The sequence below is a fragment of the Lissotriton helveticus genome, chromosome 9, assembly GCF_964261635.1.
Source record: "Lissotriton helveticus chromosome 9, aLisHel1.1, whole genome shotgun sequence".
NCBI lineage: Eukaryota > Metazoa > Chordata > Amphibia > Caudata > Salamandridae > Lissotriton > Lissotriton helveticus.
Window position 1 is genome coordinate 829,656,750 of NC_136070.1, and position 27,219 is coordinate 829,683,968.

At 44.9% G+C, this 27,219-nt stretch overlaps 1 long non-coding RNA gene across 1 annotated transcript in view; it reads right to left on the minus strand.

Annotated features, from left to right (window-relative positions):
* Positions 1-2,020: 2,020 nt before the first annotated feature.
* Positions 2,021-27,219, minus strand: part of LOC144783007 (uncharacterized) — a 98,733-nt gene continuing 73,534 nt past the window's right edge. Inside the window, exons 2-3 of the long non-coding RNA XR_013601359.1 lie at positions 2,212-2,344; positions 2,021-2,116 (exon numbers count right to left, since the gene is read on the minus strand). This is a non-coding gene — a long non-coding RNA (uncharacterized LOC144783007). The remainder of the gene's footprint in view (positions 2,117-2,211; positions 2,345-27,219) is intronic.

The following is a 27,219-nucleotide window of genomic DNA, read 5'->3' on the forward strand; positions in this document are numbered from 1 at the left end:
GTTGATGATTGAGTAAAACGTATAGAAGTAGAAAAACAGAGGTAGTCTAAAATGAGTAGGACAATTACGTGAAGGAAAAGTAAAGGGATAGAACAAGAGAAACGGCATGGATAAATAAGGGAGTGAAGTAATGGTGAGGTAAATTAAGAGGTTAGGTAGTGAAATAGGGGAATAGTGTGGTAGAACAAGTGCTAAGAGAGAGGTAGAGAGAGTTAAAATAGTAGAGATAGAGAGAGAGCTAGAGAGGTGTGGTAAAGATAGACATACAGTTGTGTGAGAAGTGAAGTAGATGGAGGAGGGAGGACAGATGGAAAAACAGCGGTGAAGTGCAGAGAAGGGGATGAAGCAAAAAGAACAGCAGTACAGAGAACAGATCAAGAGTAATGAACAAATATGTAGGCACAAAGAGTGATAGAGATATGGGAAAGGTGGTGAGAGAGAAAGTTGAGGGATGTCAGAATCCCTCAGAGCAAGCAGGGGTTACTGAGCCCAACCGTGGGGGTTGAGACATTGAACTCTTTATGACTCTGGTCCCACTTTAGGATGGATTCTGAGTAACTTGTCCAAGTATTCATCTGCACTTGATTCTCAGGGTTAGTGTGGTCCGAGCAGTTCAAGGCTCACTCAGAGGGGGAGGTGCGGGTACAGGATAATGAACACGGCTCACAACTCAAAATGTGTGGAGTTGCCGCAATTAATTGTTGCTTAGCCAAATGCTCACTTTTTATGAAAAATGCTAAAGTATTTTATTTACTTCTGCTATCAGCACAAAGAAGAACTATGATTTTGCCAAACAATTACACAGTCCCCCCTTGAGGTCGGGCTCTAGTGTTTCTATGGCGATTTCCTGTCCCACTCCCTCCTTGTGTTATCGATAGTGGTTATTCCCCAACATCTACTGGTAACATCCAGGGTATCCGTAAATGAGAATTGCTCCCTCTGTGTCCTCTTTGCTATCTTATGTTATATCACCTACATACACTCCAAACCAAACCACTCTCGAAAACCATCTACATAAGGATCATCGTACCCTTTCTTATGGTATATCAACAAGTATAGAGAGTAGAACCACAAAAAGCAAACAGAATTTTTTGATAGAAAATATAAAAACACAGTGATTAGCTTAGACAATGTGAATTATCTTATGACTCAAATTTATTAAAACAATATATCACAATACATTTATTTAAAAACGTAGCTTCATTGTGTAATGAATCTTGTCAAATACATACGTTTTCCAAATTGCAATTCTTTTGAGATTTTACATACATTTGGATGTCAAATTGCATGATTATAATTAAAATCAGAATACCACAATATAAAAAATATCTATAAAAAGTATTCAATCCAAAACCAGAAATGTGTTGACACGTTTCAGTGGATCTTGCTATTATGCACCACCTTCCTCAAGACAATGTTAAAAACAATGATCTGCAAATAAAATTCAATACAAAATATACCATAAGTTTCTTCATTATTTTTGAAGAAATTCACATTGCATACATTGTCATAATTCAATGTATTTGCTATTTGTAGTAATACTTTCCTCATAAAAAGAGAGAAAAGGGTGTGACAAAAGAGGAGCGAAGAAGAAGAAAAAAGAAGAATGAAAGAAAAAGAAGAAGAGGAGACGAAGAGAAACAATAGGAAAGAGAGAGAAAGAAACCCACATTGTCCTTATAGTCTCTCACCATTCTTGTCTTTCCCACGCGCATATATCTTTTGCCTATTTATTGTTCAAATTGCCCATCAAGTATCCTGGGTATAATTCACCTGCTTATTTTTTAATTATTTAATTAACCCATCACTCATTCCAAGTACCTTGTTATATAATCATAAAGACATACCTCATATTATAAAATATAATCATCCCTTGTTCTACATAGATAGGGAGTATGTGGATATGTATCAATCTCAATCTACGTGTCTAGGAGCAATAAGAAGTATAAGAAGTATATTATTTCTCCTTCCTTATGAGTCTTCTTCTTAAGTCATTATACAATAGTACTACCACGCTCACCTTGGTTTTTAGAGGAGAGACATCCACATACTTATTGTTAATGGGACTTCCAAAACCGTTGTGCCCCTACTGTTGCTCTGGCTAGGAGTGCGATACCTGATGCAAAAAAACAGGGCATTTTTACTTAAATACTTTTGTTTTTTTTATAGTGTCTCTGTTTTAGCTATTTTGATTCTGTTGAAAAGACTCACCGATATTTATTTTCTGGCTTCCTTCCTCAGTAAAAGTCGGGTATGCGCTTTTCGAATAAATAAACCAGAGTTATGAAAATATCCGCCTCTTCTCTCCACATGGGATTAATCAATTTCCCACAGGTCCTAGGAACTAGATGGAGGAAAAATATACTATTTTCAAATGTTTTATTCTCATTTTAGTTGTCCTCCAGTTACATATCATATCAGGACTGAATTTGAGTCACTCCTAGTTCCAAAAATACTAGGTGCAGTCGTTTTTCCATAAAAAAGGATATCACATCCAGAATAAAGGATAAGAGCACATGGGGTCCCGCTTTGTGCAGGGTGTATAATTGAAACCTTCTCCCAGCTCCATGTTGTTTGACTAGGACTACAAGTGTGACATTCAGGGTATGTCACACTTGTAGTCCTAGTCTCAAGAGTCCACTTTGACGCTTTAAAGTCACTAGTGTGCCAGCACTACTGTACTAACTTAGCAACAAGTTCCCCAGGGGCCCACAAGCCAATAACCAGCGTTATCATCGCCAGCAAGTGTTTAAAGTCCCGAGCTCCTGAGTGCACCCAATCTGTGGGTGCTCACAGCGGCTGCAGCAGAGTTCGGGTGAGTCAGCAGCACGCGCCCTAAGCTGCTACACTCAGCGGATGCAGACAGCGGATGCAGAGTCTCTCCTTTCAGTTGTACTTCCACAGTGGCAGAAGCACTCTGTAGCTCCTCCTGTGGCATAAGTGTCTTGTTCCTCTTGTGGTGGGATGGTCTCTGTGACTATCCTATCTTGGGTCCCTTGCCAGGGTGATGGTCCAGAGGTGCTCCCATTTGTGTCCTCACGTCTCCGGTAGGAGGTGGCAAATGATGTCGCCGTTTTTAATGCCCTCGGTGATCCCCACTGGCATATGGGGTCACCATATCTCAACCATATCTCACAGCACACAAGCTCCTGCTTGACCGGCACAGTGAAATCCTTTGTGGCAGCCACTCCTAACATAAGGGGGCAGTGCAAGCAATGGACAAGGCTGCGGCCCTTTCCACTCTGCAGTCTTCATCATGACGGCCACTCCTGGCATAAGTGGTAACCAACCTGGCACTATTCATGGAGGCGGCCAGATCATTGTAGGACGGCACATGGCTCAGAACACAGGGGCCTTCTCATGGCATACGGGGATGTTGTTTCAGTCCTGCACACAGGCAAAGACCCAATCAGTGTAGAAGCCATTTCCTCACACCTCGCATAGAGAGTCCACTCGGCAGAGCTTCCTACTGAACCTCACTCCCTCCAATGCTGTCCTCTTCCTCACAAGGCAAACTGGACTTGGAAAGCAGATAGGTGCTGGTGCTCCAGGGCAGGTGGCTTGGGTTCGCAGGGTGATGTCACATCACCCAGCAGGGAGGCTAGCAGGCCTTGGCCCCCCAGTTCTAGTCTCAGGCAGCAGTCTTGCCGAACGTCCCCTCATTACACAGCTCATTTGACTGCTGGCAGATGATAACTTTTGGGGTCTCAATCGCCCCTTCTTTTTTTTTTATTTCCGAAATTTTTTATTGTATATAAAAAAATATATATTTACATACATGGACAAGGCTCATACATGAGTGGAAGAAGAAAGAAGAAAGTAGGTGGAGGAGGAAAAAGGGAGGAAGGAAGAGGGGGGGGGTGGGGGGGAGCGGTAGTCTGTATTCTTGAGATTACTCGCTAGTCCGTTATTCCATAGTTCGTATTCCGTCGTTTTGATGTTCCATGACATTTGTACGTCTCTGTGGTCGCTCATCTTATGCCCCGCACCCCGGGCCCGAGGGGAACAGTAGAGAGAGATAGATATAGGTATAGTAGGAGATGTGCACGGTGTTCCGTTCTCACAAAGGTTTCAGCATGCGCCCTCAGTTGTGTCTTGTTCACGCCTATGGTGGCTTGTGTGATGAAAGGTAGTGGTCTAAGGACCCCCACATGGTCGACTGCTTGTGCGTTTTCGGTGAGTGTTTTGCTGTGATGTTGTCCGCCCCCCTCAGGAACGTCACCCAGTTGAGCCATGCCTGTGGTGCGGCCTTTGATGTGTCCTTCCAGTTAGTTAGGACTATTTTGACTGCGGCTGTTAGCAGTAGATCAATGAGGTCACGATCCTCTGTATTTGTGATTGCCTCGGATGTGAAACCTAGGGCCAGGCTTGTGAGGTCTATTTGTATGTCTATGCCTGTGATCTCGTGGATAAGTATTCTGATCTTCCCCCAGAAGTCCTTTATATTTGGGCATTTTAGTAGGAGGTGTTCTAGGTCTCCCCTCTCTTTATCACAGTTCCAGCATACGTCGCTATCTCTAATGCCTAGGGTGGCTAGTCGGGCTGGTGTCCAATATGCCTTGTGCACCAGCCAGAATTTCGTTTGGTTCAGTGTGGCCGTTACTTTTTTCCTAGTCGTGGATCTCCATAGCTCGGCTTTCACGTCCTCACTTAGTGCATGCCCTGCTGCTTCCCCCCAGAAGTTTATGACCTTGTCATTAAGTTTGGTGTTTTTGGGGCACAGGACCTTATAGAGGTGTGCTACCTGGTGTCCTAGTGTGTTCAGGCTAGTAGCGAGCAGTACTATCGATGGTGTCTGGGTGTTGAGGTTTGCCTTCCTTATCGCGACTTTTATCTTTAGGAAGTTGTATAGTTCTATGCTGTTTAGGCTGTATTCCCCCTTTAGGGTGTCGAACGTTACGTCAGCGCCTTTGTTCTTAAAGTCTTTGGCTATGGATATCCCTTGGCTATACCACTCGTGCATGTCTAGGACCTTACCCCTGTATTTTAGGGTGGGGTTATGCCAGATGGATTCAAAGGGCCCCCCCCCTGATGCTCGTGTTTAGAAGTTTGTCAACTTTCAGGAGGGCTCGTTTTGTGTTTCTGAGGACTGGGTTGTCTTTGATCGCTGGGTGTTTGGTGGCCGTGAGGAGAGTGATGGGTTTCATGCCTTTTAGCAGCCCTTGTTCGAGTGTTAACCACGCTGGGGTGTAGTCCTGTCTCGGGTCTAGCCAATGCAGTCCCTGTCTGGCTATACACGCTTCGTGGAAGCGTTTGAAGTTTGTTATGTTTAGTCCCCCCTGTTCTTTTGATAGTCTGAGTTTTTGCATGCTTATTCTGGCCTTCTTCCCTCTCCATAAGAAATCGTTCAGTATCTTGTCTACCTTTTTGTGGAAGTCGTCTGTGTTGGTTAGTGGTAGCATGGTCAGCATGTAGTTCACCATTGGTGTGAGCATCATTTTTATTGTTTCTACCCTCCCCCACCATGTTGTGAATTTGGGGGACCACCCGTCTACTTTGTCCTTGATCTTCTGTATTGTTGCTTGCTCGTTGTGTTCTAGTGTGGTTCTCAGGTCCCTCTCAAAGAGGATGCCTAGGTATTTAATAGGTTTTGTTTGCCACGCTAGGCCTGACGCTCCTAGTACTGTGCTTGTTGTGTGAATGTTTAGAGGTTTGCACTCTGATTTGTCCTTGTTAAGTTTGTACCCTGAGACCTGGGAGTACCTCTCTATTGTGTCTGTTAGTGCCTTGATGGATCTTTCTGGGTCTTCTGTCATTATTAAAACATCGTCCGCATATGCTGCTAGCTTGAATTTTTCCCCTCCTATCGGCACTCCTGCTATGTCATCGTTCGTTCTTATCATTGTTAGGAGTGGTTCTATTGCCAGTAGGAAGAGGCCAGGTGAGAGTGGGCAGCCTTGTCGTGTTCCTCTGCCCAGGTTTAGTATGTTTGAGGTGCCGCCGTTCACTACCACCCGCGCCTTGGGGCTGTTGTATAGCGCCATCACCATCCTCCTGTAGGTAGGTCCTAGGCCGAATTTCCCCAAGCACCGATCTAGAAAGGGCCATGAAACTCTGTCAAACGCTTTTTCGGCGTCTAGGGCTATCATTACGGCAGCTTTACTACTCCGGGCCGAGTGGTTAATTATATGGCATAGTAGTCTGGTGTTGTCGTGGGACATGCCGTTTTTGAGGTATCCTACCTGGGAGTTGTGTATGAGCTTAGGTAGGTACGCGTTAAGTCTGTTGGCCAGTATCTTCGCGTATATCTTGCAGTCTACATTTATGAGTGAGATCGGCCTAAAGTTCTTCGCCTCTGTCATGTCTTTCCCTTCCTTTGGTATGACTATTATGTTTGCCTCGGCCATTGATGGGGTCATGCGTCCTTTGTGGACGTACTCCTCAAATACCTGTTTCAATGTAGGTTGGAGCGTGGTGAGGTATTGTTTGTAAAACCCTGCAGAAAAACCGTCTGGCCCTGGTGCTTTGTTTTCCTTGAGGCTGGCCGTAGCTTTCCTTATCTCTTCTTCCGTTACTGTTACCTCTAGAGTGTCTCGCTCTCTTTCTGTTAGTGTGGGTGTGGATATGTTTTTCAGGAGTTCCTCGCCCCCGTCCTCTTTTAGCGCGTCATCTCTTGTGTATAGGCCCTCATAGAAGTCCCTGAAGACCTCCAAGATGTCCTTATTGGCAGTTTGGGCCTTGTTGTGTTTGTCTTTGATTGCCCCTATTGTGTGCTGCTTTTGTTTTCCTTTTAGATAGGTTGCAAGGTTTTTCCCCGCTTTGTTCGCAGTGCATAAGTTAACCGATTTGTATTTGTTGATCCAGGTCCCTGCTCTTTCGCTTAGTATTCTGTTGAGCTCGTACTTCCGTTTAGTTAGGTTTGTGAGTGTGTTGTTGTCTTCTAGTCTAGTGATGTGGCTGTTCTCTAGTGCTTTAATCTCTTTCTCTAGGTCGGCTATTCTTTTGTTCCTTGCTTTGTTCATTCTGCCCTTGATTGACATTACTGCCCCCCGTATGGTAGCTTTTAGAGCATCCCATAGTACCTCTCTGGGTGTCTCTGGTGTATCATTGATTGTCAGGTACTCTTTGATCGCTGTCTCTATCTCTGCCTTCGCTGATGTGTGTTGAAGAAGGCCGTCGTCGAATCGCCACCTGCGGGTTGGCTTTTCGTTGTGTCTGCCCGATAGGGATAGACTTATGTGTGCGTGATCTGATATTGTTCTGGGACCTATTTCTGTGTGGTCTATGAGGTGGGTGTGTGTTTCTGACATTAGTATATAGTCTATTCGACTGTAGGAGTTGTGAGGGTTGGAGTAGAATGTATATTCTCTGGCGTCTGGGTTGCTTAGGCGCCATGGGTCTTTAATTCTCAGTTTGGAGCACAGGTTTTTAAGGATGTTAGGGCTAGTTGCTGGGTAGCGTCTACTGGGGTGTTTGTCAATCGCTGGGTCGAGAACTTGGTTCATGTCTCCGGCGACGATCAACATGTCGTCCAGTGGTAGGGTGTGTAACTGCGCTCCTATCCCCTCCCAGAATTGTTTATCCTCACTGTTGGGGCCGTATATGTTCGCGACATGGTAGGTTTCCCCTGCTCTCTTGAGACTGGTCACCAGTGTTCTTCCCTGGGTGTCTGCTTGGTAGCTTGTAAGTGATATGTTCGAGTTTTTGCTGATTATTTTTACCTCCCCGTTCTTCTTGTTCTGAGCTGGAGATCCCACCACCTCCCCTATCCTGTTGGCTCTTAATCGCGCGATGTCTGCCTCTTCTAGTCTCGTCTCTTGGAGCACATAAATGTCGCCTTTAAGTTTCTTTAGGTGTTCAAGCACTTGCCTTCTTTACACCGGGCTGTTTAGCCCCTTGACATTTAGGGAGACTATTTTGATATCTGACACTATGCTATTCTGGCTGTTGTATGTCATTAGTGCCGCTTCGTGTTCGCTGTACTGGTGGATTACCTTTGGGCACTTTTGCCCTCAGTGCCATGTGCCTGTTCATGTCTTCGTGCATGCCTTTGCTCCTACTAGCTGTGAGTGTGATGAAGGAGAAGTAAAAGATGCAAAAGTTGCAGAGAAAAGAAAGATAGTCAGTAAGCCCATGTCAATCGCCCCTTCTTATAGTCTATTCCGGGCACCAAATGTGATTTCGGGCCTGAGTTTTCTAAGTTTATGTTGGGGTTCTGCTTCATTTGAAGTACGTAAACCTCTGCTCTTATTTCCTCTTGAAAAGCAGTCTGTCATAGCAGGGGTGATTCCAAAGGTGATAGTCCCACAATGTAGGCTATGGAAGTGTCAAGAGTTCACACCTGGAAGTCAACCACAGTGATACATGCATCAAAAGGTTATCTCAGGGCCCCAGCTCTATTCTTTTTTATTGCCTTATTAACCCTATCTCCCTCCCGTGAAGTGCCCAGGCGCCCTCCGTGTGACCTCTCACTGAATTAAGGGGCACCCTTTGAAATGTATAGGCGAAGCCTGGCTCTCCACTCCTCAGTGTATGCCTCACCAAGCTTTCAGGGCTACATCAATACAAAAATCTGTCTGGGGGATTTCCCTACCTCTTCTCCATGCTTCATCATGCAGGCCTGGGTCTCCCAAAATGGAAACCATGGCTCTCCGTGTATCATTCACAGGCACACACACCAAGTGTATATACACAGCATACATGCACAGTACTATAACCCAGTGGCAGCTAGTGAACTTTGAAGTTGGTGAGCCAGAAGTGAAACTCCTAAATTTGCCAGAACGACTGAGGACAGTTGTGCCAAGGGGCTTTGGAAGGAAGGAAAGAGATTGCAAGAGATGTTTAAGACATCTTTTATAGATCCACCAGGCTGTCTCTCTTGCCAATACAGACAAAGGAAAGAATGACAGTTACCCAGAGTATACTTGCAAAGAGTAAGACACTCAGTAGATGAATGTGCCTGAGTAACCCTGGTAATTGTGACGGAGACACCCCAAGACCGCTTATAGAGACCCACCCACAATGAGTGCAAGTGAAACAGATGATAATGCCTGAGGTTGAAAGTATGACTTTCAGAGGACAAAAGCATTAACACAAAATGATGTACTCTTGCTTTATATTTTTTCACTGGCATCGTTCCAGACATCAGAATGGAATGGGGCAGTCACCTGTGGATGTACAGACTAGTTTGACACACCCAGTTTCTGCTTGCAGTGGATTTTGGACTCATGAAATCACAGGCTGCTCAGAAACCGCACTCTGCTCAGAAATCTCCACATAGATCCAGTTATCTCATGAGCCGTACGGTAGTGATGCATTGCTGCAATCAAAGCCAAAAAGATCTAAATTGCCTCATGTTTGTACTGGGCTTGGCCAAACAAATACAAGCTTGAGACAACTGCATTTTAGCAGCTGTGCATGCTGTAAGACTTGTGCCATTCACCTGACCTGGTCACTGACAGCATAGGTGATTTTGTTGCCATATTCAATATGCTGGTATGTTCGTCAAACCTGGGAGTATTTTGTTTACATAAGGCACTGGTCTTGTGGTAATCAGCAAGCTCACAGATGGAGGTTCTAAACTATCTCTTATCCATGCATGAGTAGCTCATACAGATCCGATTTTTCCTTTGCATTCTGGGACATGTTGTCCCAGGTTTAAAACATACTAAATTATAAGACTACAATATCAAGAATGCAGCCAACAAACCTGAAATGGATGCAATGTGTGAAAAACTTGGGAGTTTTGCCTTCAGTCACTTCCTAATTACCTGCTTGCAGATGTAATAAGGGATGGTGTACCGCAAGCAGCACCATATGGGTGTATGTAAGGCCCAGTTCTTGCCTGGGAGTGCAGCACCTTTTGTCATGCTCATTGCTCTGTCCCTTGTCTCCTCCCAACCCTGTTCCAATATTACATGATGCACAGGAAGATGATTGAAACATAACCCTGCACCCCCACTAATGCTTTTGTGGGGCAGCAGCCAGGGAGGGTGCATTGTGCATGTGCATACACCTAAACTGCTTCAGCACAGAGAAAGGCAGGGTTTGCACAATCAACATTTTCCATCCATTTTAATTGTCCAACAAGTTAGAGACTGCAGGGAGCCTGTGACGAAACGTGCAACTGCTCACCATGCGATTTTCACGCACCATAAAGTTAAATTGTTTAAAAAATGTTTCACATAAATGATCAACAATCAGACCAGACAAGCGCCTGCGTGAGATTTGTTGAAGACGTGGCACATTTGTCCTGTGTAATAATTTCTAAGTAATATTTTTTTAAACCATTACACTTTGTGGACAGTGAAAATGCAAAGGAATCATGCCTGCCAAGCAAATATTAAACTTCTGAGAGCATCCCAGCTTCTGAATCCAATAAAGGATTTACTGCTTTGTGAGAAGCAACTGCCCTGTAGCTGATTCCCCATAGAAGGCCCTTCCTGAATACTAAAGAGGAAGTTTACAGCAACGAAAAAAAAATGGTTAGCAGTGAAGAGATTAAAAAACATGCAGACCGTTTCCCTTACATTTTCAATTTGTCTTTAAATGATTGTTTACGACTTTATTGGCAGAGGTTAGCCAAGAAATAAACTTTGCCAATCACATGTGAGCGAAGGTCAATTCATTAAGGACACAAAAGGGACTAGTCTGGCGAAGAGGGGGAAGATTTGGGCTAATGCCAGAGATGCCGACTGCATCTGAAGAACCAAGGGGCATATTATCAACCAGGGCGTTAAAAATTATCGCCGTTTTAGCGGCAGAAAACTGCAGCTAAAGCGGCGATAATGGGCTTGATAATATGGCCTTGTGAATTCCAATAGAAACCCATGTTCTGGTGTGAACATGGGCTTCTATTGGAATTCTCCTGGGCATATTATCAAGCCCATTATCGCCGCTTTAGCGGCAAAACAGCGATAATTTTAACGCCCTGCTTGATAATATGCCCCCAAGATCGAGTCTCGGCGTGGGTGGGCCATCATATGTGATACCGGGCACACCAATCTTCTGTGGCGCAAAGAAAGAGTGTAATAAAATCTAGTGCTCCTGGAAGGCACTCCATAGCCCATTGGAGGAGTTTATGCAATACAAATTTGTGAATAAAAAAGAATTCTTTTTTGTAAGTACTGGTACCTACCACCAGAATGAAAAGAACCATGAAAATCCTGCTCTAAATCCCCCCTTCCTGTAGCCTGCCCTGAGTCGTATTTGCCACTAACAGTCAGTAGTTCTGCACCCTGCTCACCTCTGTTGTTTCTTGAGGAATGTGTGTCACAGATCTCACTGTGGACAGCCTGCCAGCCTCGGATTTTCAAATCTTTCCGATCTCCTACCAGGAAGGGAAGGAGCCTTGGAGGCTTGTTGATCCCATCCCACCCTGTGACGATTTAGGAAATGGGAGGGGTGCAGTGCTGTACAGTGTGCACCCTCGCTGATTGACTGATCGCCTCGGATAATGCAGGGCTTGAGCTTAAAGCGCCAAGGCTGTTTTCAATCAGAGAGGCTGCTCTATAGGGCAGTGGCCTAACATTGTTCCAGGGCATAGAGGACCAGGGCTGATACTAGGTAAGCCCTGTAAAACCTGCGACGGCAGGCACATGTGTATTAGCGCATGTGCCTTTCCAAAGTGTGTGATTGTGCTTGACCCTCGAACAGAGCGAGGTCAGAGCTTCTACATTTATAGTGACTGCATGGTTCGAAATAAGAAAACAATAGGAGGTCAGAATTGAGGTGGGGGTGGTGCCCCTCAGCCCTAATTAAGGAACCACCCCTGCTATATCTTCCATGTACTGTACCACTGGTAAGCACACATATATCCAGCACCTGCATGTAACATGCACTCACTATACAGCGCTGTATCCTTTGTGTACTGTACCACTTCCAGGCACATGTGCATCCAGCACATATGCATGCACTTCACCCGTCATGTATTCAACCACTCACAGGTGTACCTACACCCTGCAAATGCATTTAACTTGCATGTACACACTGCACAGCACTTCATCCTTCATGTACTCTACCACTCATAGGCACACACATGCAGCTCATGCATTTAACATGCACACACTGTGCAGTACTGCAGAATCCCTGTATTGTACCATTCCCAGGTACACATACATCCAGCCCAGATGCACCACTCCTGTACTACACAGCACTTCACACCAAAGCGATGTAGGCCAAGGGTGAGTTAAGTATATAGCAGTCGAACTTTAAAGATGATTGAGCCGGTGGGCCTCACTCCAGTGACACCGGTTAAAAAGGACCTGTTCACTCCTACTCATCACTACACTGTATGCTGCCACCACCATGCTCTTGTGGCTTAACTCCTGTTGAAAGCAGTAGCCTTTCACCAATATGAAGGTAGCACTTTGGGCCCCCCTCTCGAGCCAATAATACGGCAATCCATGAGACAGGCCTATGTTATGGCACACTCATGAACCCTGTTTGTCTAAAACAACAAAAAGCAGCATTAGGGATCCAGACATCAGTACAGTTGGGCGCTCAGGGTAGGGGTACAAGTCTTTATCATCCAGAGGACTTTTCTGTCCAAAGTGAGATGAAGACCAGCGAGGCATATTCAGGGCTCGAGTCAGGGATACACGCAGGTACAAGGTGTTCCCACAACTCTTTTCACGGGGTAGACGCCATCCCCCCTGCCAAGAAGTTGGGCCCCACAGAAAAATGCTGAACTTGTCCCGGTGTAATTTCCAGACGCTGAGTAGGTTGACTGAGCAAATGCCGGTCATTAACCAAGCCGACTGCGACAAAATACAGGACTTCTTCCTAACCAAGGTCGAAGATATTATTTATGTCATTAATAATACGCACATCACCCCCTGTCCCCTACCAGTGGAGGAGGAGCCCTCTGACCTACTGGGCATCTCTCTCTCTTGGTTCCCTGCGCTCGAACCACATGATCTGGTTCATATAGTGGCCAAAGTGAAATCTGGGTCACCTGAGGACCCTTGCCCTCCGAAGGTGTTTAAAATGATTATTCCCCTGGTAGAGGCTGAGGTGTTATCCATTCTGAATCTATCATTGACAACAGGAACAGTACCACAGAAATTTAAGGAAGCTATAGTGATTCCACTGCTGAAGAAAGCAGGGGCAGACATTAGGAACTTGAAAAACTTTCGCCCCATATCCCAACTTCTGTTTCTGGCTAAAGTACTTGAACAACATGTACTCAGAGTCCTTTCGTCGTATGTCGAACAACATCACTTGTTACATAACCGCCAAGGTGGGTTTAGGGCTCATAACAGCACTGAGTTAGTGATGCTTTCAGTCTTGGATAATCTGCGACTCGCAGTCGACAAGAAGACTCCCTCAGCACTAATCCTACTTGACCTCTCAGCCACCTTTGGTACGATGAATCATGAGCAGCTACTTGCTCACATACAGCGGCTGGGAGTCACTGGGACGGTTCTCCAGTGGTTCACCTCATTCTTGGAGGATCGATGTTAGAAGGTCCAATTAGGAGACCATACGTCCAGGCAAGGTGATCTTCATTGGGAGGTCCTGCAGGGTTCGGCGCTGTCCCCCCCTGCTCTTTAACATTTACCTCCAACCCTTGATTGAGGCTCTGGCAAAAGCAGATTGCCAGGTGTTTAACTATGCGGACGATACTCAGTTAATAGTGCATATTGACAACTCGCTTGATTCACAGCGGAACGTTCAGAACATTCTTCGGTACCCCATGAATTGCATTACCTCGAAATCTCTGAAGGTGAATCCAGATAAAACCGAAGTTTTGGTACTCTCCTCAGGTTTTTCCCCCTGGTCCAGCCTCTTCTGGCCCCAAGAGCTGGGCACTACTCCAACGCCGGTGCCAGCCATGAAGAGGGCATTAGGCTGGACACATGACTGACCTTAAAGACCAAGGTGTCTGCTGTGGTGGGAAGCTGTATCGGATTGATGAGACAACTTTGGAAACTATTGATCTTGTTCTCACCCGCTCCCATGCAGGCGGTGGTGACTGCAATAATTCTATCTCGCCTAGACTATGGCACTGCAGCCTATATTGGCCTTCCTGGTATACTCCTGAGGAAACTCCAAGTGGTCATGAACGACGCAGCAAGGCTGATATATAAACTACCTCGTAGAGCGCATGCTACCCCCCTGTTGCATCAAATGCACTGGTTACCTATCAAACAAAGGGTAAGCTTCAAGGGCCTGTGCATTGCACATAAATCCCTGTTTGGTGAAGCACCCAAATATATTAAAGATCACTTGAAGCCCTATGAACCGGGCCGCCATCTTCGCTCTTCACAGGCCAGCCTCCGTGCCTGCCCTGCTTCAATAGGGCCACTCTAGGATGCCGGGCCTTTTCGGTCTCCATCCCCCAGATTTGGAACAAACTACCAGACGGCATGCGCAAGGAAGCTGGATTGCTCCAGTTTCGGAGGAGACTCAAGACGATGCTGTTCACAGAGGCTTTTGGCCAGGCCTACATTGGTCCATGCTGAGCGCAGTGGTGCGAAAGAACTCCGACTGTCTGACTTATGATGCATCGCTTAGAGACCGCTGGTGATAAGTGCTTTATAAATGCATCCTAACATAACATAACATAACACCGGGACACGTTCAGCAGCATCTGCACGTTGCCTGCTTTCCATTCCCAGCAGCAACGTGCAAGCAGCGAGGGAGCCTTTTTTCACCTCCAGCTGGGCCGAAGTTAAGGGGCCATCCAGCCTCCTTTTGTTTGTATATGCTGACTGGGGCTGCCTGGACCTTTACATTTAAATGTAAATGCCACAGACGGAAACAAAGGCACACAACTTACCTTCTCTTCACAGGTACTTAAGAGAGGCATGCTTTTGCCTTTGTTCTGTCCCTGTATATAAATGCAGACACTGTAAGACTGTCATATGGGTTAGTCTGGCCCAGGATTTGCACAAATAATTTAAGTAGTACTAATTTATTACTTTTATAGCACTACGTCGTGATGTCATGAGGTCATTTGCATATTGTCTTACTTGGTCAGTCCCCCCACTTCTTCTTATAGGATTTGTGCCCTGGGCATATTGGTATATCAAGAGGACATGTAGACAACTATTAGATAGAGAGAGCCGAGACAGAGAAAGGATGAATGAACATTGAACAGTAAACATACAGAGAGAGTGTTAAGACAGAAAAGGTGAAGGGAAGTTAGGAGAGCGAAATCAAAAAGAAATATTACTTTTTTTTATTTAATTGCCACTAACTGCCTGCGAGTGTAAGGGTCATGTCTGGGCAGGCCAGGCATGGTCACTAAGGGGCAGGTTTATTATTTTTCGCACAATGAAGCGCAGCACCCAGCATTGCACTTTTTGTCACAAAGGCAGGATGAGGCAACCAGGCATACCAGAGGTGCTGTCTGGAACGAGGTACAATGACTTCCTACAGTGAAATGATGACGTTTCTTCAGGGAAGTGGTTGCTCTGTTAACGACTGTATTGATGGACAGGAGTCCTTGTAGCCAGACACAATGGTTCCTGGTCGGGCACTGAGTGGATGACAAGTGCAGGTCGTCACCGCTGGGGCCACCAGACCAGTTGGGTGAGTCGAGGCCAGGCCCACTGGAATAGTGCAGCAACAAAGGTGCAAATTATATGGCACTATTATCCAGGAAGAACGTTACATTTTTTGCTTAAGAAAGCTAAATTATGGGGTGTTCTATGAACTAAAGACAAGTTATATATCACATTGTGTGTGTTTTGCCTAGCTAGTCTAAGAGTGTAAATGAGACAAGAGTGATTCCAGAGGTAAACAAATATATCCAGGTTTCTTAAGAAACAAGACTACACATTCAGAAGATCCTATTCAAAGTCATAGTCACCAGCAATTAATAATGTAATCTTGTATGAAACAGGGAAATGCAACTTTACTAGCAATATCGTTTCAACCTCTCACAGGTAACATAGATGGGATAAACGTAGTTTTCCACTTACGACAAACAAGCCAATGTGTGTACACGTTTTTGTAATAAAAGATGTACCTTGCTAGCTCTCACAGGAATAGAGATGTTCTTATGTACCAGGCACTGTTATGGTCAAAAAAATGTTAATGTAATCGGAGAATTCAAAAAGTATAATGCAACTAGAGCCTATGGAAAGAATGTCCATGGCCTCACAAGGGGTTTGGAAGCGATATGTTAATACCATCACAATACTATACAACAATAACTTTTTTCAACCCCTCCCAATCTCGCACACAGAAGCACTTCTCACAATTGTCATTGAAGTGCTCTCCTAAATAGGTAAGTACCCTTGATTCCAACAACACAGACTGAGGGGGGCGACGTCCTGGGACACACTCTGACAGAAAGTCTGTCCGGGGCCAGGGGTCAAATTTCCCAGTCAGCATGACTGTGTAGTTTAGCAGCCAAGGCTTTTGTGTCTTTTGTGTTATTTCTGCTGAGTAAAAAGCAAGATTAATTCAGCAGAGAGAGGTTGAAAGCGAACAGATGTTGCCGGCTTATCGTCGCCGCCACGCACGCGCTGCGGATAAGGGAGTCTTTTGTACAGACTTTGGAGAATCCTCATTGGGCGGACCCAGTCACCCAGCGCGTGACGAGAAAGGTCAGGAATGTGCTGGCAGGTCAGTGTACTGGAGGAATCTCGCGCCACAAGGACTAACTCTGACGAAGACTGCAGACTGGCTCGAGGCTCCCCTCTGCGGTGGTGGGCGGGGCTGCTGGGCTGTGCCCCCCTCGGAGCTGTCTAATAGGCATGGCCTCCGAAGACTGCCGAAAAGCATGGGATGCACGATCCCGACGGGATACCAAATATTACACAACACGGTCCCCATGCGTAAAATAAGCAGACAGATTTCCAATGAAAGTTGTGCTTTACAGAGTCCCAGATTTATGAGAGGTCGGGCAGATTTATGAGAAGTCCGACAGAGCTGCGACGCATGAAAAACTGCAGGGTGAATTGCGTAATTGATGAAAAATACACAGCTCCAGATTTACAAAGAGCCGTGCCCTGATAATTTTAGCTTCTGCACTAGCAGAACATGCCAATTTATGCTACTGGGCAGCAGAATTTTGCACCACATTTGTACTCCTGGTGTTATATTTATGGGATTTATTTATTTATGCGTTTTTATATAGCGCGGACTTTACCCAAAGGCGTCAGAGCGCTTCACAATAGGAACAGTAATGATACATGAGGAGAAAATTACAAGTGAACAAATTACAAAAGCAAACGTTAAGTTACATGAGGCAAAAGTGACAATTGTGAACAAACAAACTACATGAGGTAGCAAACGGTGAAATACAGGAGGAAAAAGTGACATGTGTGCAGGTTACAAGAGAAAACAAATTGCAATTAGAGGTACAATACTGCAATATATGGCAGACACTCAAGCACAAGAACAAACGTTACGTAGGCAATGGTGGCACTTGTGCAAGTATCTAAAGCAAACCAAATGTGACAGGTAGCAAACAGTGTGTTACAAGAGAAAAGTGGCGTGTGCATGTTACAAAAGAGTACCGTACACAGGTACAAGGATGATACTGCAATAAATGGCAACCACTCCAACCACAGGAACACACTGGGAAGGCACTTCCATAGTCATGGAGAAACGAATTTTCAATAATGGGAGTTCTTCCTTCAGATAATAGAGAGGGCATGAATTAAATTTGGAGGTGTCTATGGAGGAGAACTTTGAGGTCCGTTTTGAAGGCCTGGGAGGAGGTGGTGGCCCAGAGCTGAGGCGGAAGTGAGTTCCAGATTCTCACTGCGTTGCCTGAAAAGGATTGAGCCATCGATCTTTCCTTCTTGAAAGTGGGAGGTTCAAGCACTACATTTTCCGCATTACGAGATGCCTCCAGAGAGTTTCAATTTATTCGCCTGGTAGCGAGGAGACGAGGAGTGCAAGGCTTTGTGGGTGATACAGGCAGTCTTGTAGATAGCTCTAGCCTCAATGGGAAGCACTGCCCTAGCCATAGAGAAAGAGCAGGTATGCACTGTATCTAGTACGGTGCATTCCTGTCCTTTCCCTTGTGATGGCGCTGTTTTGGCAGCCTAGTGTGTTTGCACCATGATGCAAGGGTGCCTGTGTTGTCAGCAGGCTTGTTTTTGTGCAGGCAGGGTATCCTTTCGGCACAAAAAACAATCCTGGATGTGTGCCTAGAAAGAGGAAAAAACAAGGATAAATAAATATTTTTCTCCTTGTTACGCCTAAACTTTGGAGACGTAAGATTTTGATGCATTCCCTGGTTTAAAAGTCCTTCTAAATCTAGGAATGCATCAAAAACCATGGGAATTGCGTGCGAACACCCACCCCAATGCCCATGGAATGCGACCCTTGCGCATAGTGAGGCATCACAGGCAATTTGCACTGCGTTGCATTACTCCATTTTTGTGAAGCCATTCAAAGCCACGCAAGGTGGCTTTGCATGACTTCATAAATATGACTTGGGGCTTTGCGTTGTGCATGTACTACTTTGAGTGGTGCAAGCATGACTCAAGGCACTCATAAATTTGCCCCGAAATACTAGAGAAGGGCGAGCCAAGAAATGAACAGGATGAGCTAAGCCTAGGGTCTTGCTTTTCGCTTAGAGCCCATGCATGAGTTGAGTCCTGAAAATGTTTGCTCTGTAAATTATACAAAAAAGCATCACATAAAATATTATAAAGTCTTTTTAAAATTTTAAAAAGTATATTTACATAACATGTAGAAACTTTGGCATTAATAGGGCTCATTATAGCACTGCACACTCTCCCCCAAAGCTTTTTTTTTATCAGTGTGGCACGCCTCATCTGCAATAATGGCGGGTGTGCCTTTCTTTTCTGCTGTTGCAAGCATGACAAGCTCTCCCTCAACGTTTTTTTGTTTTTAACCAGCGCTGCACACCTCAGCAGCCATAATGGGGCCGCGCTTTTCTTTTTTTATTTGCTGCTCAGCTTTTTTAGGTCTCGCCTAGGCAATGCTTGGGCTGTCTCTTCGAGACATGCTGTATTCAGGTATGGACTTTAAGCTCCGCCAATTTTCCGCCTATGTTTTCAATTGGTTCCTGCTACTGTGCTTTTGTAAATGGTGGCTTTTGATTTGTCAATAGGCTTAGTAGTCCCTCCTTAGTACCTCCTTTTCTCCTGTTGTAACCTCACATGAGGACTGCCCCTGTTATAAGTGTTGTTACTCTACATGCTTTAATTACAGCCTTTGAGAACTATTTTCTTAAATGGACACACTCTCCCCCAACCCTTTTTTTGTTTTTTAACCAGCGCGGCACGCCCCAGCTGCGGCCGCGCCTTTCTTTTCTAATTTGCGGCTTGCCATTTTTAGGTCTCACCTAGGCAGTGTTTGGGCTGTCTCTTCGAGACATGCTGTATTCAGGTATGGCCTTTAAGCTATGTCAATTTTCCGCTTATCTTTTCAATTAGCTCTTGGTACTGTTCTTTGTAAATGGTGGCTTTTGATTTGTCAATAGGCTTAGTAGTCCCTTCCTGTTGCAACCTCCAATGAGGACTGCCCGTTACATGTGTTGTTACTCTGCATGTTTTAATTACAGCCTGTGAGTAGAACACACTATCTCCAACACTTTTTTTTTAACCAGCGCTGCATGCATCAGCTGCAATAATGGCGGCTGTGCCTTTCTTTCCATATTTGCGGCTCGCTGAACTTGGCCGCACACCTTTTTTCCCTTTACTTTTGTTACAATTGCGGCACGCCCCGCTTTAGCTTTAAACACCTGAAGCTAATTTGTGGGTGCCACCATTGCTTATACATTGTTTTTGCAAAAAAACATGCAGCAGGCTTTAAACATCTTAAGCTAAAGCGAGGGAGCCGCGATTGCTTTAAAAGTAAATACATAGGAAAAAATGCACCTCCATGCTTTTTTATCTGTTTCTTTACTTTTGATACAATCTCGGCACCCGCACTTTAGCTTTAAACATCTTAAGATAAAGCCCAGGTGCCGCGATTTCTTCAAAAGTAAATAAATAGAAAAAAATAGCATGCGGCCACCATTTGTTTCCCATTTGTTTATTTTTGAGCAAAGGCGGCACCTGCGCTTTAACTTTAAACATCTTAAGCTAAAGCGCGGGTGCCTCGTTTGCTTCAAAAGTCAATGAATAGAAAAAAATGCAGCTGCACGCCCTTTTTAATATTTCTTTACTTTTGTTATAATCGTGTCACCCGCACTTTAGCTTTAAACATCTTAAGTGCAAGCGCGGGTGCCGCGCTTACTTCAAAATTAAATAAATAGAAAAAAAGCATTTGCATTGCAGTAGGTCTTGCATTACTGAAAGCTTAAGCTATTGGCATTGCATTATTATTAGCAAAGCCAATAGCTCAAACTTTAAGTAATACTAAACTTATTGTATTGCAAATGCTTGTTGCATTTACTTTCAGAGATTTGGCTTTAGGCAATGCAAAGTCCTTTGGCATTTTGCTCTCATCAACTTATCTGCATAACATTTTTTGGTGCGCAAAGTTTGATCGCTGTTTTCTCCACATGAGCAAACACAGACTGAAATTGAAAAAGGATGTGACTAACAGGAAGGGATAGAACTTGTTGTGTTGATGAGTATTCAATTTTCATTACTTTCATTAAAGGTTACTCCTATGGGGATGCCCGCTCTGTTCCTTTTGTTTTTCTTTTTAATCAGGTTTTCATTATTGCTTTTCATACTTGCATTGCATTAAGTTTTTTTCCACGAGGCTTTTCTTTCTGCATTCTTTGTGTCACATTCTGTAGGAACCAATTAAGACACCTCAAATCTGCTTGTTGTGAGAGCGTACAATGGCGCCTTCCAGAGCTTCCTCTCTTGCCAACCTCTGTTGCTTAGCCCTTGTGTACCTAATAACCACTGGATTGCCCTCACAATGCCTCCCTCCAACAGGCATCTGCTGACTGACCATGCCCCTGAACCCCTATTCTAAGTGCAATCATTCCACCGTATCCTTCATTCTGAGCCCACAACTGTTCAACGCTCCTCCACCTCCTCAGGGGGATCCACAAGCTGTGCTTAAAATGGGCCAGTGCTGTCAGGTACTGAATACCTGCACTTAATTTTGAGAAGGAGAGTACCTGCCCCTACCTCTAAGCAGAGGTGCAATACGTTCAATTGGATAGTACTGTCAATTCTCAGAGGTAAACATGTACTCTGGGATTGGGTACCTGTTTTTTTATTTTTTCATCTCAAGCACACTCCACAAGCTAAATCTGCTGCAGGAAACTTGCAAACACTGCACTCTTTGGATGTCCTGATCTGTCATGAATCTTGGTGATGCCATCCGTCTGTCCTTCAAGCCACTCAGTGAGACGCAGAATCTATTAGTCCTCCATGAAGGCGCTATAACTAGAGACAAGATGCCACACGGCCTGGTGATGCCATCCGTCTGTCCTTCAAGCCACTCAGTGAGACGCAGAATCTATTAGTCCTCCATGAAGGCGCTATAACTAGGGACAAGATGCCACACGGCCTCTTTTTTACATCCCAAAAGGTAATGATTCTTAGGTGTCCCCTGCACAGCGCTTGCTCAGTGCTTGTGAACTCTCTCGTAAATACAAATAAACTAAATGGGCTTAGAGCATGCCCATTACTTACCTTTACTTAGCATTGGTTGACTTCTACGTCGCTCTCTTTTCCTTGCTTCCCATCGCCCAAAATGAACAGACTAACACATTATCAGTATAGCAAAAAAGGCCACTTTATTTAAATCAAGTAAACTCTCTACAAATAGCAATGCTCTTTATTTCATTATGTATATACACTTTGGGAAAATGGGCCAAAACCTTGCAATTCATTACTTAAATGTTGAACTTTCTGACCAAAACCATCAATATATATATATATTTGTAACTTTTTCCAAAAACCTTGCTTTATTACCTTTCTTTCAGCATCCAAAAGGATGGGTAAGCCCGCTCCAGACTTACCCACCCCCCTCAAATTCGCCCTTCAGGCCCGTCTCCCAGAGTCACCTGTCTAATAGTGGCATGATTTTTTTTTTTTTGGGGTGGGCAGGTGGGATTTTGCCGCCAAGAAAACCTCTCCCACCCTCCTGCCTGCCTCCTCAAAAGGTAACTCACGCCTAATGCGCAGCTACCGACATTTACAGTACGAGCGCCGCTACCCTCGCGCCTCCCGCCACTCGCTCTCCCAGCCCGTTCCATTCGGGGGTAAACCCCAGGGGGAGACTGCTTACGCCACGCTCCCCCTGGGGCCCCCCATTGGGCAGTGCCTCCTTCTACCCCTTTCTCTTCATTTCTTATGGTTTCCACTTCAGTTCTTTCCGTCTTCCTTGGAGATTAGACGAAGTACAGTGTCCTGCCTGTGGCCAGTGTCCTTCCACTCTGCGCCCGCTTGCACATGTACTTATATTTTGACATCAGTGCTCCATAAGAGTGTATGTGTTTCCAGGCCTTCTCTGCCCCTTGCCTCCTCCTGCTCATCATTGTTTTGACCTCCCTTACTCTGCGCTCATTATTGTTTTGACTCCCTCCCTGCCCTCTTGTCATTGTTTTGCCCCCCTCTCCACACTTGTTGTTGTTTTTACCCCCTCCCCCCACTCGCTGTATTGACCCCCCTCCCCGTTTATAGTTGTTTTGACCACCCGCTCACCATTCTTTTGACCCACCACCTTACTCCTCCTGCCCGCTGTTGTTTCCCTCCACCCCCCTCCCACCTGTCCTTGTTCAGACTCTTTCTGCTTTTAAGGTGCTCGGAACCCGTTGTCCAAGACATCACCAGCAAACAAGCCACATCGGATTGTAAAATACAGCAGACTATCACGTAATAATTATGGGGCAATATTGGTTTCCCGGTATCTGGGAGAGCATTTCTGTACAAATTCTGCTGCAGTTTACCCTTCCTGCTGTTGTGTTGGCTACGAGCCAAAGGCTCGACTTGAGAGAACACGTTTTCAGAAAAGTTTAAAATTGACTAAAATAGAAGGAAACAAACATAACCAAACCTTAGTGACAGCACTGACTAGAGGTTGTTTTAAACGTACGCTCTTTTCCATTAAGCTTAACTAATCACTGTCTGAGCAAAATGAAATACCTAACAGCTGATATCCTTCACCGCTCATGCATTTTAATGGCTAATGAGAGGTTTGTGTGTACTTTTGTAGAAATAATTTCTGGCAAAAATGGCAACTATATCTTCTTTTTAGTGCAGGCACTAGTTGCAGCACAGGATAGATATTCTTGATGACAACCTTGCTAAATTGAATTTAATGCTACTGTTTAGGCTCTGAGAAAACCAACTAGGGCGGAGGAGCGTCGCCCCACTGCTCAAAAGGAAAATAAAATGATAATAACTTATCGTTATTATCATTTTATTTTTCCTATTGCAGTCAATGGTGGGGTGGGTGGGGTTGGTCAGAGCTGAGCCGACCAAATAGTTCATGCGCACTTTGCATGTTCCTACCAGGCTGCATTACACAGCCTGGTCAGGAACATGCACAGGCTCCCTGTCCCATCTGCACTCAGACGAATCACAACACCGCATTTCAGCGCTGTGATTGGCTCAGGGGAGCCTGTCTGCCCGGGTGCTTCCTGTTGCCACCAGCCGGGACAGGAAAATTAAGAGGACGAGGATGGAGGAGAGGCAGCGGCTGGCCGTTAAAGGTAGGTCCTTTTTTTTGTTACATTCCTCCCCCCGCCCTACCACCCTGTCCGGTAGCAGCCGCTACTGGAGAAAACACTTATCCAGGGCTTTAAATAAGATGGCGACTTTGAACTGGGCCCCCTTCAGTTCTGTATCCATGTACTTAAACTTTAACATGTTAAAACTTAGATCAGTATCTCAACAAACCATTGTAAAAACCTTTAAGGTAGCGATGCAGAGCCTGTTTTCATTTCACGTTTGTACATCATCCAGCATAATCCAAGATTATTTGCTTTTTCCAGATATTGTTTCTGATGTTTTTTAAGCAACATATAGCACATTCTACAGCTTCTATATGGCATACTGTGAACAGAGTCACATGGGGTGTCTACGTAAGTTCATGTTGTGAATGAATGTTTATGATGAGGCACAGCTGAGAGCACTAGACCACTCTCCCAGATCTCCCTTATTTTTAAAACACACCTGCTCCCTATTGTTCTTTTAAAACCCACTCACTGTTCTCCTCCAGCTCTCCTTAACCCACCCCGCTTTCCTTTATTTATAAATCACCTTCTCTCCAGCTTTCCTGTTGTTTCTAACCCACCCCCGTTTCTATTACCTTGCCCTCTGCTTTCGATTGTGTTTTCCACCCTCATGTTCCAACCCCCTATCCTGTTTTCTTTACAGCTTGTGCTGCTGTGCAACATGTAAAAAACATTGACCAAGCCAATAGATTTTGCATAGGCGAACCCTGTTGACTTTGCCAATGCTTGTTTCCAACAGCAAATGCATTGTGGACAAAAGTCTGTGTGCCGACATGTCACCCCACATGCCCACAATCCCTTGTGCCTTGCCCCAATGCACCCAAGTAGAGAAGGCTTTCCTTTCTCTCACGCTCGGCCCTCCATTCTGTCATCAATTTGGAGGAGCCAAGGATATGGTGTGGAAATGTTAACTTAAAATGGACAACTCTTACCCCAGGATATAGGTGGCAGCAGTATGGGATCAGAGTCTGGAAGGGCAAAGTCAGTGGACAGTCTGACTGTGGCTTGCCATATATATGTAATTCTTGGGACAGATAGAGAAATGCTGTGAGGAGCTTTTCTGGCCTGTCATACCTGCCAACTTGAAGAACAATCTCACCATTAGAGGAGGGGGGGGGGACTTGAAAGGGCGGGACTCATGCAGAGGAGTCCCTACGAGACACTTTTGAACCACACCCACACCCAAGCCCCCTCCTCCCAAACAAAAAGAAGCCTGCTGAGGTTGGTGCCGATGTCCTGGGGTGTTTTCACAACCCTTAATTGACGCCAGCAGTTCAAACAACCGGGAAAAGCAGTTTACAGTGGTTTTCAGGTCATTTTCAGCTCGTTTTTGCAGCCACCGTGTGATATCAGCTCTTGACTGGGAGACCGTCTGATGGGAGCCGATATCGCGTGTCACATGTTGGCACTGTGTGAGTTGGCAGGGATGCATACCTTAATAGTCAACGGGATGTCTTCGACTAACTAGGCTCTCTTTTGTCACTCGCCCAATACAAACATACAAAACTGGTGCAAGCAAACTCACTCCTGTTTCTGGCATAAAAGCGTGGGACAATTTGCAGAAATGCTCAAACACTGCTTTTATGTTTAACTTTATCGCAATGTTCCCGTCATATAATTTTTGGTCACAAGCCAAAGGCGAGATTAGGAAACAGGTCTGCGGATTCCAAGGTCTAAAGTTCCAAGATGGGTCTATTTGAATATGATAATATTACAAGATCTTTCTTTGAACTGGGTGGTTGCTCACATTCCACTTATTACTCTGCTCTGCTGTCCAACCTCAGGTAAAGGTGCTTTCCCACATTCTGCAGTAAGGGCTTTTAAGAAGTCAGATACTTACATAATTGTTCATGTATAAATCTGGACGAGTGGTATGTCAGAGCATCTTAATCAGAAATATTATCTGACATAAATATAATGTACATATTATCCTTTAAAAAATGGAGTGTAGAGTTTTTATTATGACCTCCAATGTGGTGTTATTTGTGTTAATGATATATGTGACACAATATTTGGGTCAGACTATATTCTGAGCACAATATTCTGGTACTACACCTACTGGAAGTATTCTTGTCATGATCTCCCGCTACCGCGCAACAAAAAGAGTTAACCTGCTGAAAATACAAAAGCTACTGGTATTTACTTTAAACTGCTTCCATTGCGTGACTAGTTAAAGTCAGTGGAGTGAGTTTTCTACGATCACCACAAAAGTCAGCGACACCCATGGAACGCCCCTTACACGCAGAGTAAGACATTACCTTACTCCATATTTACAAGGGCATGAAAAACCACGCAGGGTGGCATTGCGTAGGCTTGTAAATATGGGCCCGCACACTGCGCCTACGGAGCGTCACATAAGCGACGCTCTGGTGGCGTAAAAGTGCTGCAGGGGCATTGTAAATATACCCCATCAAGTCCCGCTTATTAATTGATGGCATGTCTCCACCTCACTCTCACCATTCTTTGGTGCACTGCATTAGAGATTTGCATCATGCATAATTTGCTTCACCTATGTTACTTGTACCGAATCCAGTTATTGAGCAAAGGTGGCGGCGTGCATTAACCTCAGTAGTTTAAGTGGAAATATAGAAGTGCAGATACTCAGTATTTTAAGTATGTTTGCCCCTGAGAAGTTCTGGTACTCTCCCACTAAATGTATTGCAGGAGTGCTGAGAAGTGCAGGTACTTTCCCTTTCACGTGAAAGAAGTGCAGGTACTCAGTTCCAGACAGTTCCTGCCCGTTTAAAGCACTGGTTACCCCGACATATTTATGCACAATCTTTCTCTCTCTCTTCCTCAATTTATCTCTTCTCCCTCTCCTTCTACCTCTTTTATTCACTCAATCTGTTTCTCTTTTATTTTTCTTGTTCTGCAGTTACTCGCTCCTAGCACTTATACTGCTGCTCTCTGGAATGCCCTTCCTACAAACATGAGGCTTGCTACATCTGAAGCAAGCTTTAGAAAAAACCTGAAATCTTTCTCGTCAACTCTACTCTTCTCTTGTTTGACCTAAGCCACTAGCACCAGGACGTCTCTTCAGAGGAAGATGTGCATTTTAGAAAATTATTTTTATTATTATCATTCTTATCACCCATGAACCCAAATACTGTTCTGTAAAAGATTTACATGTAAACAGGAGTCTTCACTCCACAATATGCCCGTGGGGGGAGGAGAACTAGAGAAGCATCATGACTGAATGACAGATAGGTGGCAGGAGATCCTCACATCCCTCAGCAGTATCATCCTCCTGCGGCTGAAATCATGTTAACGATCAGGGTACCCAGAAAAAGAGATGTCGCCGAAAGGTGGACCTAATGACGTAAACTGGGTATGCACTTGGAGAGTTAAGTCTATTGGGGATTACAGGTCAAAATTCTTAGGCTCTCTGTGAACTCTCCACCTCAAAAACAATCTTCAGACTCCTCATGATAGTGCAGCAGGTGCAGTGGCACAGCCACCAAAAGGTCTAGGAGACCCGCTGAACATCGATTGTTGTTATATTTTACCACTAAACAAGCAGTCACAAGTGCAGGTACCTTGCATCCTCTCGCCCCAAGATTTTAATGGTGCAGCAGGTGCAATGGCACAGGGGCCAAAAGCTGTAGGAAACCCACTGAACACAAATTATTGTGATATTTTTCTACTAAACAAGCAATCACAAGTGCAGTTAGTTTGCAGGCACTAGGGCAATG